The sequence below is a fragment of the Phascolarctos cinereus genome, unplaced genomic scaffold (genome assembly GCF_003287225.1).
Source record: "Phascolarctos cinereus isolate Bilbo 61053 unplaced genomic scaffold, phaCin_HiC Scaffold_3;HRSCAF=262, whole genome shotgun sequence".
NCBI lineage: Eukaryota > Metazoa > Chordata > Mammalia > Diprotodontia > Phascolarctidae > Phascolarctos > Phascolarctos cinereus.
Genome location: NW_027555736.1, coordinates 239411477 through 239430448, shown reverse-complemented (window position 1 = coordinate 239430448; position 18972 = coordinate 239411477).

Below are 18972 nucleotides of genomic sequence, written 5' to 3'. Positions count from 1 at the left end.
TGGCACCACACCATCTTTTCAGGTTATTTCATATATTTTCATGTACTCTACACTCCAGCCAACTTGGCTACACACTATTTCTTGTACTGTACATGCCTCACTCATTCCTTCCTCTGTGCCTCTGCTCGTGTTGCTTCCTATGCCTAGAATGGCCATCTCACTTCCCACTCTGTTAAATTTCTCTTCCCCCTCCTCATTCAGATATGCAACTTATCTACAATGTATAGTTCTAGAGAGCTGCTTGAGGCCAGAGAGAGGTTAGTAAGCTCTAAGAAGGAACAGCAAACTGCTGTTGGATAGATCTGAGAAGTATTTTAGTCCTGATGCTACCTTTTCTTATCCAGGACATGAGTTACGGGGGGGGGGCAGTATTTGTACATATTTGTTTACATGTTGTCTCCCCTAATACACTGGGAACTCCTAAAGGGCAGAGACTATCTTTTGCCTTTCTTTGTATGCACATTACTTAGCACAGGGCTTGGCACATAACAGGAACTTAATAGACATTTATTGCCTGGATGACTGCGTGTTCCCTTCCACATCATCTTAGGATTGTCTTATGCATGGAAGAATGATTATAATGATGCTACTGTTTGACTTTTCTCTGTCATATTGTGTGCAGAGGGCTTGATCTGACGAGTCTAAGCGTGTAGGCCAGGCCGGGTTTGTCATATTGTGTGCAGAGGGCTTGATCTGACGAGTCTAAGCATGTAGGCCAGGCCGGGTTTTACCTGTTGCCTGTCCTCTGTCCAAGGGCTGCCTAAGTCAGATATGTAGACTCTCCAACCCCACCTTGCTCTGTCTCTCTCTTGAGAACAGAAGGACCTTGAAGATAACCGGGAAGCGAGGAGACAGTTCAGGGGGGAACTCCCCCTAGTTACCGTGCCCATGAGAAAAATAATTGTTGAAACTTTGCCTTTGCTACTCGTGGTGCTGTTCCCATGAGTGAGGTATAAAAACCCTAACCCTCAGAGTAATAAACAGAACCGGTTCTCTACCTGTTACCCACCTGGCCCGTATATTTCTTTATCTCTCTCATACTCACCAGAAAATAAACATAGTCGCAGATGCAGGTGTCTTTGACAATTGTGTCCTAATTAAATGCTTTACTTTTAAATTTGTTGTACTTGTCTGGTCAGTAGGTAAAGAGTGAATTGAATGGATGCTTAAGCTGCACATTCATATTTATAATTAGTCAAGACACTATATACTGAGTCTGAGGTAGCAAGGAGTTCCAAAGCCAAGTGGAGCCCCTTTTTGATAATATTAGTTTTTTTAAAATTCAAATGTATTCCTATGTGATGGATATATTAGGGAATATTTTGATTATAATACAACTTGTTTATGCACAACTCCTACCATGAGAAACAAGAAGAATACAGAAAACTGTACCATTTTACAATTACTCACAAGCTACATTTTTCTTTCAACATCCACTTCCATAAGAAACTTCTGGTCTTTATCAAGGTAAAAAGATCACATTTATTTTATTATTTTCTAGAGAAGCAGGAACTGTGTGGGCAGAGGAGGCCTGGTCCATTCTCCTCTTCCTGCTGCCATGGCTTCTGGCCCCTGAAGCCTGCAGCTGCACTTGCTCAACTTGCTATTATTTTAATTGGGTTTTTTATTTATTTATTCTTATTTCTTAGTTTTTTTTCAATGTGTCACTGATGAAGTTTTTCAGCATTGTGCCCCAATCTCATTTTCTTTATAAGACTGTGGCTTTTATTGTGTGATTTAGCATAATTCAGTGCTTGGGGGGAATGCATGTATCACATTATAGCAAAGCTGACTGTAATTTTTAATATTTTTTTGGTCCAGCCTATGATGGCATTGCTGTAGGGTAATCCTGGTGAGGAAACTCCCTCTTTCAGTGTATCCATCTATCTATCTATTCATCAATCATTCAATCAATTAGTACTCATTAAGTGCCTTCTATTTGCCAAACATTGTGTTAGGTGCTGTGGATACGAAGATAAAAAAGAAATAGTCCTTTTCCTCAAGGAACTTACATTCTATTGGAGAGACATGTACTATATGTAATAATGTATTTTTTTGATTCACTAATTTATGTATGCTGGCACAGTGCTAAACAATTTCGTTCTTGGGGATGACAGTATGATACCTCCAACCTCATGCTGGCAACATACAGAAAGGCTTGCTGCTAGGAGAAACCACTGAGCCAAAAAGTACAGCTCAGGCAAGAGACTTTAAATGGAGTTATTCTGCCCTCCAGAGATCTCTCTCTTACCTTCTTTTGAGCACGTATGTTGGACTTTTCCTTGAAATGACCTATGGTGGCTCCTTAAACATGGCAGCTAGATCCCACGATCATCTATGTGAACTAGAGTCAAGATCTCAAAGCTCTGGCAGCCACATTTGTTTTACATTTCTTTCACTGAGCATACATGATTGAACAGAAACCTTGAGATGGATATTTTCATCCTTGGAGGCAACTTCATGTTTCAAAGATGTCAGAACTCCTGGGCCCCTCAGTCAGAACTAACTGTAAGTAGGAGGAGTCTTCTCCAACTATACCCTTCATGGAAAACATGACCATTGGCAAAAGGATGAGGCCAAGCTTTGTCTTGATGTACCAGAAGAAAAAGATTGTTATGTGAGAACTATCTCCTTTCTGAGGTCATGTGGTAGGTAACTGCTGCTGAAATTGATCTACCACAGTGCAGAAATTATAGAGGTAAAAATCTCAATTTTATTATGTTTAAGTATAGGTTCAGATCTCAGAAAAAAAATAATAAACATGAACTAAGATTAGGATTCTAACAAGGTCTCTAAAAGAAAATTATATCAATAACAGAAAAGTAGTTATTTTACATATTGCAACCTTGTACATTCCTCTTAAGCCATAAAAGTTAAAGATAGAATCATAATTCCATGCTTCTTTCAATGTCATAAAAATTGAACAAACTTAGTAAAGCAAAATCATAATCTAATACATCCCCTAAGGACAAACCTAGTTAAACAGAGTCTATAGGTAAACTAAGGCAAGTTATAGATTACACTACATTTAGAGGGTTCACAACAGACTGATTAAGCAGGAAGATTTACATGTCACTAAAATGACTAAAAAAAACCCCCTAAACTTAATAATTTATTGTAAATTTGTGGGGTTTTTTCCTGCATTGAAATTTTGATGACACAATATTGTGTCATGTAACCATATAGTATCAAATTGTAAACAAGTCATTACACACACATATTCCTGCTGATGCATCCTGGACTTCCTGACAGCACCTGGTAATACTTGCTTGTTAAGACCTATTGGTGGACTTGGCCACTGATCAGTTATAAATTGCATTTTGTGCATTATTTGGAAAATAATGTAATCACTATGACTTTAAACTTTGTTACACAATAGATGACAAATGTACGGACAGTTTTTCAAATTTTTGTCTTCTCTTCTCTTCTTTCCTCATACTTCCATCACGGTCTTATTATTATTCAACACTCCCCAGTTGCACTTGAAGCTACTACCTGCCCCCTCATCGTTCCAGTGCCCCCCAGGGGGCAGTGTCACCCACAATCTACAGCTACTGCCCCACCCAGTGCCCCTGCTGAAGACACTGCAGTCACATCAAACTCTGCCTACCTTCTGTAAAACAGACCTCCCCTAACTACTAACACTATAGGAAGACTCCTTAACATTTCTGTGTGTCATGGACTTTTTGGTAGTCTCATGAGCCCTTCTCAGAAGAAATTGTGTATAAAATAAAATACTTAGGATTATAAAGGAAACCAATTATAATGAAATACAGTCATATATGTTTTGTTTTAAGTTCATGGACCCCAGGTTAAGAATCCTTGCACTAGGGTCTTAACTTACACATCAACACCTGCTTTCCTTTGTGAAACCTTTTCCCCTTTGTGACCCACGTACGTTCTCAGCTACTGTAGTCTCAATTAAGCTTCCCCTCTCTCATGGCTGGCCTTAGGGGTTCATACAGGATCAGGAGGGGTGTACTATCAGAGCTCCTAGACTGAATCTATGGTTAGTTTGAGAACAAGAAATGAGGATTGGTAGGCTGCCTGGAAACCATGATTTATAACATTATGACCATGGGAAGAAGTATTCTAAGTTCCAGACAACTAACTTAGTCAAGATACAGATGGCTCTACCATTTACTAGCTGCATGAACACGTGTGAGCTTATTTTGGCTCCATTTCTCATCTGTAAAATGGGTTGGGAGAAGGGAAAAGGAAATAAGCATTTATATAGTGCCAGCCATGTGCACAGTAAGTGATTTTACAGATATCATTTTATTTGATCCTTACAACAACCCCTGCGAGGTAGGTGCTGTTATTATTACCATTTTACAGTTGAAAGCAAAAGGTCAAATGCCTTGACCATAGTCACACAGCTAATAAGTGTCTGAGGCCAGATTTGAGCTCAGGTCTTCCTAGTTCCAGGCCCAACACTATCCACTGTGTAATCAATTATCTGAGCAAAGTGCTTTGTAACTTGTAAAGCACTCTATAAACATACTACACAAAAGCACTATTTTTATTATTACACAGCCCATTGATAAACTGAGGGCTGCCTACTTCTGGTTTATTACAAACAATTGGGTTATTGGTTTAATTAGATTTATATTACAATAAACATTATAGGTTTGTCTTTTCAACTCAGGCATATGCTCTTCATACCCTGGGAATCCCAAGGAGTTCAGTGTTATTTTAGCACAGAGCATCTTTGGAAACCCATAGTATGCTTGAAGATTCTTATTTTGAGCCTGACTTAAGCTAAATTAGTTCCCACGTATTTCCTGATATAATTCATTTCTGGCATGTAGTTTGACTCTGCTTCTACTTAACAATGGCTTTTCTATTTTTTACTAGTTAGGAGATACTCCTAAAAATATAACTTTATTATGAGTCTTTCAAACACAGATTATGCTTTCTTATACTTATGAGTCAATAATTGAGGCAGACTTCAGCCCATTCTGATGCTGTACTTATTTTGCATAAATTACTATGCTGAATGACTCCCAGCGAAAGAGAAATCTTTCTGCTTGGACAGAAACGTTGGACTTTAAGAGCAAGAGAATGATGCTGAATACCTAAACCCACAGATTAACTACACTCATCTTTTATAGGAAGGCTTTCTCAGCCCCTCTTAATTCTAGTGCCTTCCTTCTGTTATTTCCTATTTATCCTGTATATAGCTTGTTTGAATATATTTGTTTGCTTGTTGTCTCCCCCATTAGATTGTGAGTTCCTTGAGGGAAGGGACTCTTTTAATTCTTTTGGTATCCCCAGTGCTTAGCATACTATCTGATATATAGAAGGTACTTTAAAATGTTTATTGATTGGTTGATTAAATATTGTCCCAAGAAGATACAAAATTCATTTAGTGTGATGGGAGTAACACCATTTTTATAAAACCCATGGCTGATCATGTTATTAATAAAGCATTTACTTTACATTTTTAGGAAAGCTCCAAAGTTGGAGGGGGAAGAAGCTAACTGCTTACTCTGATGAGAAGTTTCTCTGGAGAATTGATAATTCTTTTGACAAAAACAATTCTTCAAAAAAGACTGAAAACAGTAACTCAACCATATCTCACTAGAAATATAGATGTCAGCTTATTACTGACCCCTAATTCTGACTTCTAATCACCTTCTTAATGAAACTAGCTAAAATTCAATTTAATTTTTCATTTAATTAGTTGTAAGGCAGCCACCAATTAATGCATACAAGCCTTCCAGTAGAGGGCAGTGCAGACTCATTTGCAGACACCTACCAACTGTACAATGGTAATTAAAAAAGGATTCTCTTAAACAAGAATTGCCATGCTTAAAATATACAATAGGCCTAAGGCAATAAATCAATAATTTATCAGCAGTATTTTTAAAAATTCTAATAATTTGAGTGGGGATGGATTATTTTGCTTTTAGGGAAAGGACTGCTAAACAAATTGTCAGCAAGATTACAGGGAGGATGCTAAAGCCACGATCAATCCATCAACAAGCATTTCTTCAGAACCTAGTATGTGCCTTGCCTTAGCCATACAGATAAAACGTGGGACAGCCTCTGGCATCAAGGAGCTTACATTATAACAGGCTCACAGATAAGTAAATCAAGGAAATAATAATGGGGGAATGGAACGGCAGTTAAGGTCTTTTGAAGGAGGTGGCACTTGATTTGAGTTTGGAATAACAATAATCGTAATAATTATTGTCATTATATTTATATAGCATTTTACATACATTATCTCATTTAATCCTAAAAATAATCCTTGAGGTAGGTGCTATTATTAAGTCCCGTAGCTCTTCACTCTCTCACCTCCATAATCTGCCCTGTTGATATACCTTGGCAACATCTTTCCTATAACCCTCCTTCTCTCTTCTGATATTGCCATCATGCTTGTGTAGGCTTTTACCTTCCTAAAGTACAGGTTTGATTATATTGTGCCTCCCCCCTCCCACTCTTCTCCATCCCCCTTCAATACACTCCAGTGGCTTCTAGGATCAAATATAAAATATGCTGGCTTTTAAAGCTCCTGTTAAAGTGGCCACTTCTACCTTTCTAGTCTTAACACTTTATACCCTGCCACATGCTCTGTAATCCAATGACACTGGTCTCCTTGCTGCTCCTTCTACAAGACACTCCATCTCCCAATTTTGCCCATTTTCACTGGCTGACGTCTATGCCTGGAATTCTCTTCCTTTCTCATCTTTGCCTCCTGGCTTTCCTGACTTCCTTCAAATTTCAGCTAAATTTCCACTTTCCTCAAAAAGCCTTTCCCAATCCTCCTTAATGGTAATACTTCCTTCTGAGTCAACCTTTTCCATGTCGATGGAGAAAGTCTGTATATGTCTTGTCTGCTTATAGTTATTTACATATTCTCTCCCCCATTAGATTGTAAATTTCAGCTCTTTGAGAGAAGGAACTGGGTTGTTGTTGTTTTTTGTGGTTACTGTTGTTTTTGTTTTTTACCTTTCTTTGTATCCCCAGTACAGTGTCTAGAATGTAGTGAGCACTTAATAAATACATGTTGATGACTTTGCAGATGAGGAAACTGAGTCCAGGAGAGGTTAAGTGAATTGCTCAGGATCACATAGCCAGTAATGATCTGAGGCAGGATTTGACCTCAGGTCTTCCTGACTCAAGGACAGTGCTTGAAGGGAACCAAGGTCTCTAAGAGACAGAGGTGAACAGGGAGAGCATTCCAAGCATGAGTGACATCCTCTGAAAAGACACAAAGGTTCGAATGACATGGTCAAAACCGCTTTAGGAATATTGATTTGGCAGCTATGTGTAGGATTAATTGAGGAGGGAAGAGATTGGATGGATATATGTGAACAATCAGGATTTCAATAGTCCAGGCAAGAAGTGAGGAGGGTCGGGACTGGTGCTACGATCTGAGCACAGAAAAGGGAACACGTAAGAACGCTACTGAGGAGGTGAAACTGACAAAGACTGACAACTGATTGGGTATAAGGGAGAGTAGAATGAAGAGTCAAAGATGACTCCTAGCTTGTGAACCTGGGTGACTGAAATAATGATGGTTTGAAAAGTAGGTATAGGGAAGTTAGGAAGAAAGGAGGGTTTATAGAAAAAGATAATTAGTTCTCTAAAGCCAAACATAACAAGTCTAATTTCTTTTCCACATGGCAGCCAGTACATTGGAGAACTTCCACCAGTCTTCTTGAAATTGCATAGGTTCCGGTGAGTGGAACACACAGGCTGTCCATAGTTAGTCTATTCTTATGCCTTTGATACCTTAAAAAAGTTGTTTTTATAAAGATGTGTGTGTGTGGGACAGAGGCCACCTACCCCAATTAAAACCAGAGTCTTGACAAAAGTTTGCAAAAAGGAGAAATCTCTTTATTGACTTTCTCGAGAAAGAGCAGTCACATCAGCCCAAGAGAGTGTGAGTGCTCTTTGTTTAAGGCAAGAATATATAGACCCTAACGCAGCAGCCCACCCTAACTCCCTTCCGGTCAGCTCATTGGCTGAGCCTCAGGGGTACAATCTTTGCATGTAAATCTATCCCCAGCAACAGAGAGGACAAAGAAGTATAGAAATTATGGTAGCATGTTCCCCTTTTCAGGGCCTCACAGTTTAGGCAGCCTTTTACCCAAGGTCATATAACTAGCTAGAAGGTGAGATAGACAGGATGTTCTTACAGCTCAGGAATTTCTGCTAACACTATCTAAGAGTAGGGGAGGGAGAAGGAAAGGGGAGTTCTGAGGGGTCTTCACTTAGTGCTGGTACACATGTACCACTCATGTGGTTTTGTAATCAATAGAACATGCATTTATTAAGAACTTACTATGCGCCATAAACTGTACAGTGTGCTAGGATGGTCCCATAATCTTTTGACTGGGGCTGTAGGGACTCTGGATGACCTTCACTGTAGGAATATATTTAGATTGATGAGATCTAGACTACCCCTGGCTGCATTTCCAAGAGAAACCAATTTCTGCCTTGATAGGGAACAGGTGAAGGGCTACAGTTGGACGCTTGCTTCTTTCCTTAGCCAATTTCCAATTAGGGTATTGGACTAGAATTATATCTGTTTACTACACATAACATATTTGCAGTCTAAGTTGGAACGATGCTCTATTTGGGGGTTCAGAATAAAATCTACTTTCCATGGGCATTCTAAAGGAAGGATAACTGCTTATTTTTGGTTAGTTTAGCTCCCTCTCACCAAATGTTTGTTACCCAAAACACAATCATGGATAACAGGCAAACATTTAGTCAAGCAAGCAGTAAAACAGAAATCAGAGAAGTGAAGATAGAGATAGGATACACAAGGATAAATGCGCTCTTTGATTCAGGAGAAAGATAAAATCTCAGCTCAACCAAGAGAGGATCTCACCAGAGGAGTCAACTCTTAGAAAAAGTGATGGATGCAGGATTTGGGAATCAAGGGAGCGAGTGTGTATGTGTGTGTGTGTGTGTGTGTGTTTGAGTGCGTGTGCGTGTGAGAGAGAGAGACAGAGATAGAGAGAGAGAGAGGGAGAGGGAGGGAGAGAGAGAGAGAGAGAGAGAGAGAGAGAGAGAGAGAGAGAGAGAGAGAGAGAGAAAGAGAGAGAGAGACGGTGTCTGTGTCTGTGTGTGTATGTCTGTGTCTGTATATGTGTGTGAAGGGTGACTTTCCTCATGTACTTGCAGCTTTGGTGACTCAATATATATTCAAAATTTGTGTCTTGCCTCTCATGCACCTGAAATTCTACCTCTTTGCTTCTCTCTGAAGTCTCTTACATATACCATGTTCAGTGTCATGGTCTGTATCATGGGTATCTTATCAACTGGGGAATGGCTATTTTTATTACTACATATTTATTAATTGTATATCTTTGATACTAAACCTCTATCAATATTTGTATTGATACAAAATATTAAGGATTTTTTCCCTTTTGTTAATGTTATTCTTTGGGGTTCAGAGCCATTTCTCCTGGTTAGGAGGTTATTTGGCTGGCTGGAACCTTTACATTCCTGAGATGAGATGCCAAAAGAGAGCTAGGGCTTCCCAAAATAATTTGACTTGCTTTATTTGTGGAAGGATTCCCCCTAGTTCCAGCCATATGATTTTCCTTATGATATATAAATGTCTCCTCTCACTTAGACCATTGTAAACTCTGAGCCTTGGAAACTTAACCCTAGTATGTAACTTGCATGTACGTGTGAGATAATGATTCTGTTTGCCTAGATCAATGAGACTTTATGGTCCAAAAAAGCTATGAGATTGCTGTATATCACAAATTATTTCTCTGTATCTCTGACATAATTTTACCCTGTAAAAGCTTTGTTAGAGCTCTGATCTTTGTTCAGTGAATTTTCTGAATTCTGAACTTGTATCTGAGCATAACAAAACCTAGATTTAACCTCTGGAATCTCTGTATTGTGATAGTTATTAAGCAGCCGTTGCCTGTCACATGAACTTGGTGGGAATGTTTTTCCCATGACAAAAGTTTTTTTGGTTTTTTTTGTTTTACAATTGACCACTTCCCTTCTTCTCTTGTGTGTATTAATTTTGTATGTGCAGAAGCTTTTCAGTTTCAAGTAGTCAAAGTTATCTATTTTGTCTTTTGTAATTACCTATAACTCATTTTTGGTTAAAAATATACCTCGAGAAATCTGGAACTATGCCCAGTGGAATATAAAACTGTGCATAAACTCACTATTTGACAAAAACTGGGGGGAAAACTGGAAAAGAGTATGGCAGAAACTAGGCATAGACCAACATCTTACACCACATACCAAAATAAAATCAAAATGGGTACACAATTTAGATATAAAGGCTGATTTCCATAAGCAAACTGGGAGAGTAAGAAATAGTTTACCTGTCAGATTTATGGAGAACAGAAGAATTTATGACAAAATGGATAATTTTGATTACATTAAATTGAAAAGTTTTTGCACAAACAAAATCAATGCAACCAAGATTAGGAGGGAAGCAGAAAACTGGGAAAATTTTTTACCACCAGTATCTCTGATAAAGGCCTCATTTCTAAAATATATAGAGAACTGAGTCAAATCTATAAGAATACAAATTATTCCCCAATTGATAAATGGTCAAAGGTTATGAGCAAGCAGCTGTCAGATGAAGGAAATTAAAGCTATCTAAAGTCATATGAAAAAATGTTCTAAATCACTATTGATTAGGGAAATGCAAATCAAAATGACTCTGAGGTACCAAATCACACCTAACAGATTGGCTAACATGACAAAACAGGAAAATGATAAATGCTGGAGAAGATGTGGGAAAAATTGGAACACTAATGCATTGTTGGTGGAGATGTGAACTGATCCAACCATTTTGGAAAGCAATTTGAAACTATGCCCAAAGGGCTATAAAAATGTGCATACCCTTTGACCCAGCAATACCACTTCTAGGTCTTTATCCCAAAAAAGATCATAAAAACACGAAAAGGACCCACATGTACAAAAATATTTATAGCAGCTCTTTTTGTGGTGGCAAAGAATTGGAAATTGAGGGATGCCCATCAGTTGGGGAATGGCTGAACAAGTTGTGGTATATGAATGTAATGGAATACTATTGCGCGATAAGAAATGATGAGCAGGAAAACCCTGGAAAACCCTGAATGAACTCATGCTGAGTGAAGTTAGCAGAACCAAGAAAACACTGTACACAGTTAACAACCACAACATGCAGTGACTAACTTTGATAAACTCATCTCTTCTTAACAATGCAAGGATTCAAGACAACTCCAAAAGGCTCATGACAGAAAATGCTGTCCACATCCAGAAAAAGATATGGAGTCTGAATGTAGATAAAGCATATTATTTGCGCTCTCTCTCTCTCTCTTTTTCCTTCCTTCCTTTCTTTCTTCCTTTCTTCCTTCCTTTCTTTTTTCTTTCTTTCTTTCTTTCTTTCTTTCTTTCTTTCTTTCTTTCTTTCTTTCTTTCTTTCTTTCTTTCTTTCTCCTTTCTTGTGGTTTCTCCCATTGGTTCTAATTCTTCTTTACAACATGACTAATGTGAAAATAAAAATTAAAAAAAAAACACCATGCATATTGAGCCAGCAATACTACTGCCAGGTCTGTATCCCAAAGAGAACAAAGAAAAAGGAAAAGGATAAGCATATTTATAGCAATTCTTTCTGTGGTGGCAAAGAATTGGAAATTGAGGGGATGCCCATCAATTGGGGAATGGCTGAGCAAGTTGTGTTATTTGATTGTGATGGAATTCTATTATGCTATAAGAAATGATGAGCAAGATGCTTTCAGAAAAACCTAGAAAGACTTACATGAACTGATGAAACACAAAGTGAGCAGAACCAGGAGAACATTGTACACAGTAACAGCAATATTGTACGGTGATCAGCTATGAATCAATTAGCTGTTCTCAGCAATACAACGATCCAAGACAATTCTGAAGGACTTAAGATGAAAAACACTGTCCACTTCCAGAGAAAGAACTGATGGAATCTGAATGCAGATTGGAGATAATTTTTTTAACTTTATCTTCCTTGCTTTCTTTTTTTGCAGCATGTCTAATATGGAAATGTGTTTTGCATGATTTCACATGTGTGACTGATATCACATTTCTTTTCTTCACAATGGGTGGGGGAGAGATGCGAGAGAGAAAATTCAGAACTAAAAAAAATTTTTTAAACAATGTTAAAAATAATTATATGATTAAATAATTAAAAAAAAAGAATATGCCTCCTCCTTCCAGGTCATATGAGCAACAAAATGGAAGGCTAAACATTTTCTCTGATTCTCATAAACTCCCCAACCTCTTCAAAATAGAAATGATAAACGAGAGATAAAAGCGTCAGCTGTCTCTGTGGTCTAGAACCCTCAGAATCAGAAGATGAAAAAAAAAAGAAAAACATGATTTGACACTCACTGACCCAGAGCTCACTCAATACTCTTCTTCAATACTTCTATGATTGTTTTAAGTTAACTTTCTAATTTTAAAAAAATGCATGTTCAGTGTATATTCATATTCATCCTCCCTTTTTCTAATTTGTTAATGTATGTTTGCACAGATAGGAATTTCCCCCTGAGGACTGCTTTAGCTGTATCCAGAAACTTCGGTATGTTATTTCATCATCATAATTTTCTTTCTGTATTAAAATTGTGTCTTGTCTTGATTCTTCTGACCACCCTTCCCCCTTCTAGCTAGTATAATAAGTTTATAAGTCATCAGTATAAAGTAATAACAGAAAGTACTATTGCAAAGAGAAACCTAGAAGTCATTTATTTACAGCCTGTCTCGACAGATCAAAGGAGCATACCAGTTACTTACAACTGCATCATAAATTAACTAAAAATCACATCCTGATCTGCTAAATCAAGGGAAGCCAGGTAGGTCTTGGTGTAAGGGCCCTTTGGTCCTGCTAACTACCAATGGTCTGCAAACTTCAGATAAGCTCCAGACATACGCACTAAGACCAGCAGAACACCAGATATTGCTGATAACTTTAAGATGATGTGGATATGCTAATGAACTAACCCCAAAATCACAGGGATAAGAGTTAGTCTTCCTCCCACAAAACCTTATAAAAACGAGACCCCAAACTTCTGCTTCCTGAACACTTCCATCTCCCAAGGGTCTACACTGCCTGAGTGCTCTCAACTCCAATCCATCGTTATATGAGTGATTTTCTGTAACTCTCCCCATTCCCTTCCACAAACTTCCTGCCTCCCTCCATTGCCCCATCCCCATCCCTATGCTGTCTGCCTCTATCCCTGCACTGTTTGTTTTCTGTACCTTCTGTACCATTTGCCCCTGTACCTTCTGTACCCTAGTAAAATGTGATTGAAGCATTACTCCCCACTACCAATTATGGTCTTTTCTGGAATATATTCCAAGAACTGGGAGTGCCTGCCCCATTTTGACTCCCAGGGATCCCCTTATGGTCTCAGTCTTTTATTCAATTAATAGTAGCACAAATTAGCTAATAATTCACTTACACATAATTATTGTTTCTATAACTTGTTCTTTGACCCATTCTTTACTTAGGATTTCATTGTTAAATTTTCATTTGGGTGTGTGTTTTTGCTTGTGGTCCTTGAATCAATGACTAGTTTTATTGTGGTTTGATCTGGAAAGGGTGGATTAACTATTTCTGCCTTTTTACATTTGTCTGCAATATCTCTGTGCCCTCATACGTGTGGTGCTGAGAAAAAACCGTATATTCTTTTGCCATCCAATTTAGAAGATGCCATTAGTCTTTCAATTCACCATTAATCTTTTAATTCTAATTTTTCCAGCAATTTGTTCAGTTTCATATGTTCCTTTTTGTTTATATTTTTGTTAGTCTTATTCAAAAGTAAGAGACGGATATTGTAGTCATTGTGTTACTATGTTTTCTTGTAGCTCAGTTAATGTTTCCTTTGTGAATTTAAATGCTAAGACATTTGGAGAATATAAGCTTATTATTATCATTCCTTTGTTTTCCATTGTTTCTTTTGCCATAATGGAGTCTCCTTTTTTATCCATTTTTATTTTTTGAATGTTTGTTTTTGCTTTGTCATATAAATTATTACAACTACTGCTTTCTTGGATCTACTTGATGCATAATAAAATTTTCCCCATCCCTTCAGTTTTATTTTCTGTATGACTTTGTGTTTTAAATGTGTGTCTTGTAGGCAACAGATTGTAGGGCTTTGTTTTATCCAATCTGTTACTTTTTTTTTCATTTTATTGAATCGTTTAATCCATTCACACCTAAAGTTATAAGAGTTATGTTTATATTTTTCTCCATTTGCCTCTAAGATTTGGGATTTTTTTTCAAATTATAATTTTCCCTCTTCTATAAACTAAATTCCTACTAAATTCCTTCAGATACTTTGGTTTATCTTTTTTAAGGTAGTCCTATTCCCAATGTCTCTCTTCTCTCACCTTCAATCTCCTTCTTATATTAGTTACCCATTTCCCTTTGGGGTTTTGCTTATTAGTTCTTTTTCCTTTACTGCTTTTATCTGGTTATTTAACTCCTTTATTTTTCTCAGTCACATAGATTCCCTCTTCCTCTCCTCCCCTTCAACCAATCCTGTTCATTGGTTTTTTAAATTTCATTTTTTGGTGCCCCTTTCCAGAAAGGGTTTCTCTCATGTTCTTCATTACCTATTTTCTCTTTCTGTCTATCCTAGACCCTCATTCTATGGTTCCTGGCCCCTGTAATTATCTTGTCTCTCTCTATTCTCTGTATCCCTCATGAAATTATAATTTCTATGGTATCAGTTTTGGGCTCTCCCCTCTTGGGATTTTCAGCCACTGCCTTGTAGAACTCACCTCATGGACTCCCTTTTTGCACTGTCCTTCACTCCCAGAACAAAACCAATTCCTGCAGGTGACAGAGAAGGTATTGTCCTTATGACAGAACTCCCATACCCTCAACTCTGTCCCTGATTATGCAGAAACCTAAAAGCTCATTCAGTCTATCTCTCTCATTTCTCATATTAGGAAACTGATAACTGGACGTGTTAGGAAACATAAAGGTTAAGTAAATTGCCCAAAGTCATTGGTGAGTAAGTAGCTGAGTCAAGTTTCTAATCCAGGTCATCTGATATCTAACGTTTATTAGGAGACCAGAGTGCAGAGCTCAAGGCCCAAAAGTCCAATAAAACACAGATAATGTTAATATGTCGTTTTCTAAGTTAATAGATGGCCTACAGGGATCCTTATATAGCACAAGACAGTGGTTATGTTGAATTTAAACAAGAAACATATCAATACAATTATCCCTTCCACATTAGAGCAATTAGGAGTGCCACCCCTGTGATCCAGAAAATCCATGTAAAACTTTTTGGCCCTCCCTTCATACCACAGAAGTCTAAATTATTATGGTATTAAAAGATAAACTATGTTGATATTATACAATACTATACATATATTTTATGCATGTCTGAGTTTCTAAACTTTTTCAGCGTCATCTGCTGGCCTTCACGCGTCATCTGCAGCTTCTGCAAAACTCCCAAAAAATTACCATTTAATTTCTTATGCTGACCTGCAATATATCAAAACCTTAATGAGGAAAATTGAGGTGTGGAAGGGATAGCTGTATTTTAAAAATCTGAATAGTAAACCTTTCACATTTGCGGGGAGGGGAAAGGGTTGTACCATTTACACTTCTAAAGTTATGAAAAGTTAAAGCTGCCCTAGGACTTTTGGGAAACCCTGTAGTTCATAGAATCACAGATTTAGATCTAGGAGAATCCTACGAGCTCCTTCAACATCTCTCTCTCATTTTATGCATTAGGAAACCAAGACACATAAAGGTTAAATAAGTTGCCCAAGGACATTGGGTAATAAGTAACTGAGTGAAGATTCAAACTCAGGCCATCTGATGTGAAATGCAAGAGTCATTCTACTGGATTATGTTTAAAAAAAAAAAGATCTGGACTGTGTTAAAAAATATGTATATATATATATATATATATATATATATATATATATATATATATATATATATATATATATCTGGTTTGTAGTGACCCTTACAAGGGAGAAGAGTTTTGCTGTACTCTGTCCTTATTAGACTTATCAGGGCATAAATTTTAAACTGTCAGGAATTTCAAATGCATTAACTCTTTTCTTCCTCAAGAAAACAATTTATTTTCCAATGCTGTAATGTAGTACATTCTCTAAAAGCAGCTGGAAGTTGTTTAATGGAGTTGCCTCAATGTCCAGATTGTCAATGGGGAAGCAGATTAGGTACCAAGAAAGATCCCTGCCATTCACCAATTTTTTTTTCATACTCACTCCTTTTGGATGAGATTAACACTGTGAAATAATTACTCCTTTCACAAACTAGGAGCAATGTATGGAAGATTTGGAAAAACAGATTTCAGCTCAGTCTAAGGAAAAAATTTCTAACCATTCGAGCTGTCCTATAGTGGCAGAGGCCGCTTCAGGAGGTAGTAAGGGCCACATCTCTGAAGACCTTCAATTAGAGGCTGAATGGACACATCAGAAATGTTTCAGAGGGGATTCCTGTTCAAGCACAAGTAGTTCTACATAACTTCTCAGGTCCCTTTCAACTTTGAAACTTTATATTTCAAAGCGTGAATCATTCATCAAAATTAAGTGACTTTCCAAGCCCTCATCTTCAGTGAGGAACCTAGAATCAAATGCAAAGCATTTGCAAAGCACCATCGTCACTCAAAAAAATTTATTAATCTACTACTTGTAGTATTAAAGAAACTATGCTGTGTCAAATTTAAGCAACCGCAACGGCTTCCTTTGACTCCTCACTCTCGCATTACCACCCCCCCCAATTGAATCTGTTGCCAAGTCCTATTAATTTCGCCTTCAGAACATGTACTTTACCTTCTCCCCTTTGACACTGCTGCCATCTTGGTGTGCATACTCATCACCTAACACCTGTACTATTGAATAGTCTGTTGGTTAGTTTCCCTGTCTCAAGTGTCTTTCCACTCCAGTCCACTCTCCACTCTGCTCTCAAAGTGATCTTCCCAAATCAAAGGTCTGACCATTTCAGGGAGCTACAGGGCACTCTATCTCACCAAGGAAACCCTCAGCTCTTGATTCACTTAGATTGGGTTTAGCCTGGTCTCTAATGAGAGGGGTCAGGCTTTTCTTATTATCTATGGCTGTTTAAAAACAAAACAAACACAGAAAGCCCTCTTTTATAGCAACTTTTTTTTTTGTGAGGCACTTGGGTAGCCCTCTTTTAAAAAAGAATAATCATTGCAAAGATAAAGCAAGAACAGAAGTCCAAACCCTTTCCCCAAACACCTGGAGGCATACATTTCCTAACACCTTGATTGGAGACTTAACCACAACTAAAAATGTGTGGGTGAATCTGCACCTCTGGAGATTGGAGACTTAACCACAACTAAAAATGTGTGGGTGAATCTGCACCTCTGCTCTAGTGAGAATAAGTCATCATTGGGGATATCATTCCTCATCTTCTGGCTTCCGGCAAATTCCAGCACAGACTTGTGCTGCTCAAAGCTCATAAGATCATACCATATCCAATCTCCTTCACCCAAAAGCAAGAATATATACAACTGAGAGAAAGCAAAACCAGTCCCAGTGGGTGGATAAAAGTTGGAGACCTCACTGCCCGCAAAGGGCTTAGTCCTAGACTTTTCAAAAAGCTAGTCACTAGATCATAACTCTGACTTTTTATGCATGTAGTCCTCCCTCCCCCTAGCCTTGGTCAAAATCACTTAAAGCCAAAAGTCTGGTGTCTCAGTGTCACACAAGAAGAAATTTGAAATAGACTCAAAGTACATAGGTAGATTAGGTATAGGGTAGCTATTTAGTTCCTCCACATAAAAGAAATTTTTTAAAGCACAAAAGATTCGTAAGCACAAAGTGACAAAGACTTAAAACATCAAACATTGCCAATAATTGCTACTCTATTTTTTGGAGGATTGATACTTAAAATATTTAAACATGGGGCATTTAGTGTAGACTTTTGAATAGATATTTCATCTTTCATTCTCCAAACACCTCCCCAGTACTTGTCTTCTAGTAAGGCAGGGCTTGCTCAGGCTGATTCTTCTCTCAACGGTCATGTTCTCCAAGAAGGGTAAAGTTGCAGAAAATATCTGCTTCCAGTCAGCCCCACATAAGAAAATAATTCCTAGTGTAGCCACACCCCAAAAGAAACCTGTTCTGTCATGTTTGCCAAAAATACTATTTTATGGAGAACTCACATAGGGCAAGTGCTCAAAGGGTGGTCAGAAAAAATGATATAAGGACACTCTCAAGGTCTCTCTTAAGAACTTTGGAATTGATTGTGTGAGATGGGAGACACTGGCAAAGGACGATCCAGCATGGACTGCCCTCATCAGAGAAGGTGCTGGGCTGTAGGAGAAAAGCAGAACTGAAGTAGCTCAAAAGAAATGGGAGATGCACAAATTGAGAGAATCTACTCCAAATGTTCCCATGGACTATTTGTGCCTGACCTGTGGTTGAGCGCTGTCCTGTTGGTCTGATCAGCCACAGGCCGACACAATGTAACTTGGCTCTAACAGACTGAAGTAAACACCTACCAACCAACCAGTTTAAGTCAGCACATGCATTCAGGAGCAGCCACCACAGCTGGAGGGGGAATTGATAAAATAAACTGGCTACTAGGAGGAGGAAGAGAAGCTTGTTTGTTAGAACTCTTGTCTTTCCTTGTCTCTTCCTACTCTAACCAAGCAGGATGTAGAGTGGAACTGATGAGGTGCTTGGGTGCTTGTGCTTGGACCCCAATTTCTCAGAAACACTGTCTCTGACAACCACTCCCCAGCCCAAGGACACTGTGCCTAGCAGTTATTCATGCATGGGCCTCAGCACGACCCTTATCTCTCTCCCTGGTACAGCTACACAGAGCTGAGCTGCTCAAGCCCCAGCCCTCACATCATGTCTCTGGAAGCGTCCTAATTCCTTAGTAAGTTCCTGTCTTGTGAGAAAGCTTTCCCCTGTTGCAGAACATTCTCTCATCAAGTCAGAGGGAGAGGGGTGCCTTGCCCAGCCCAAGGAGTTTTATCCTCGGCCAGCCCA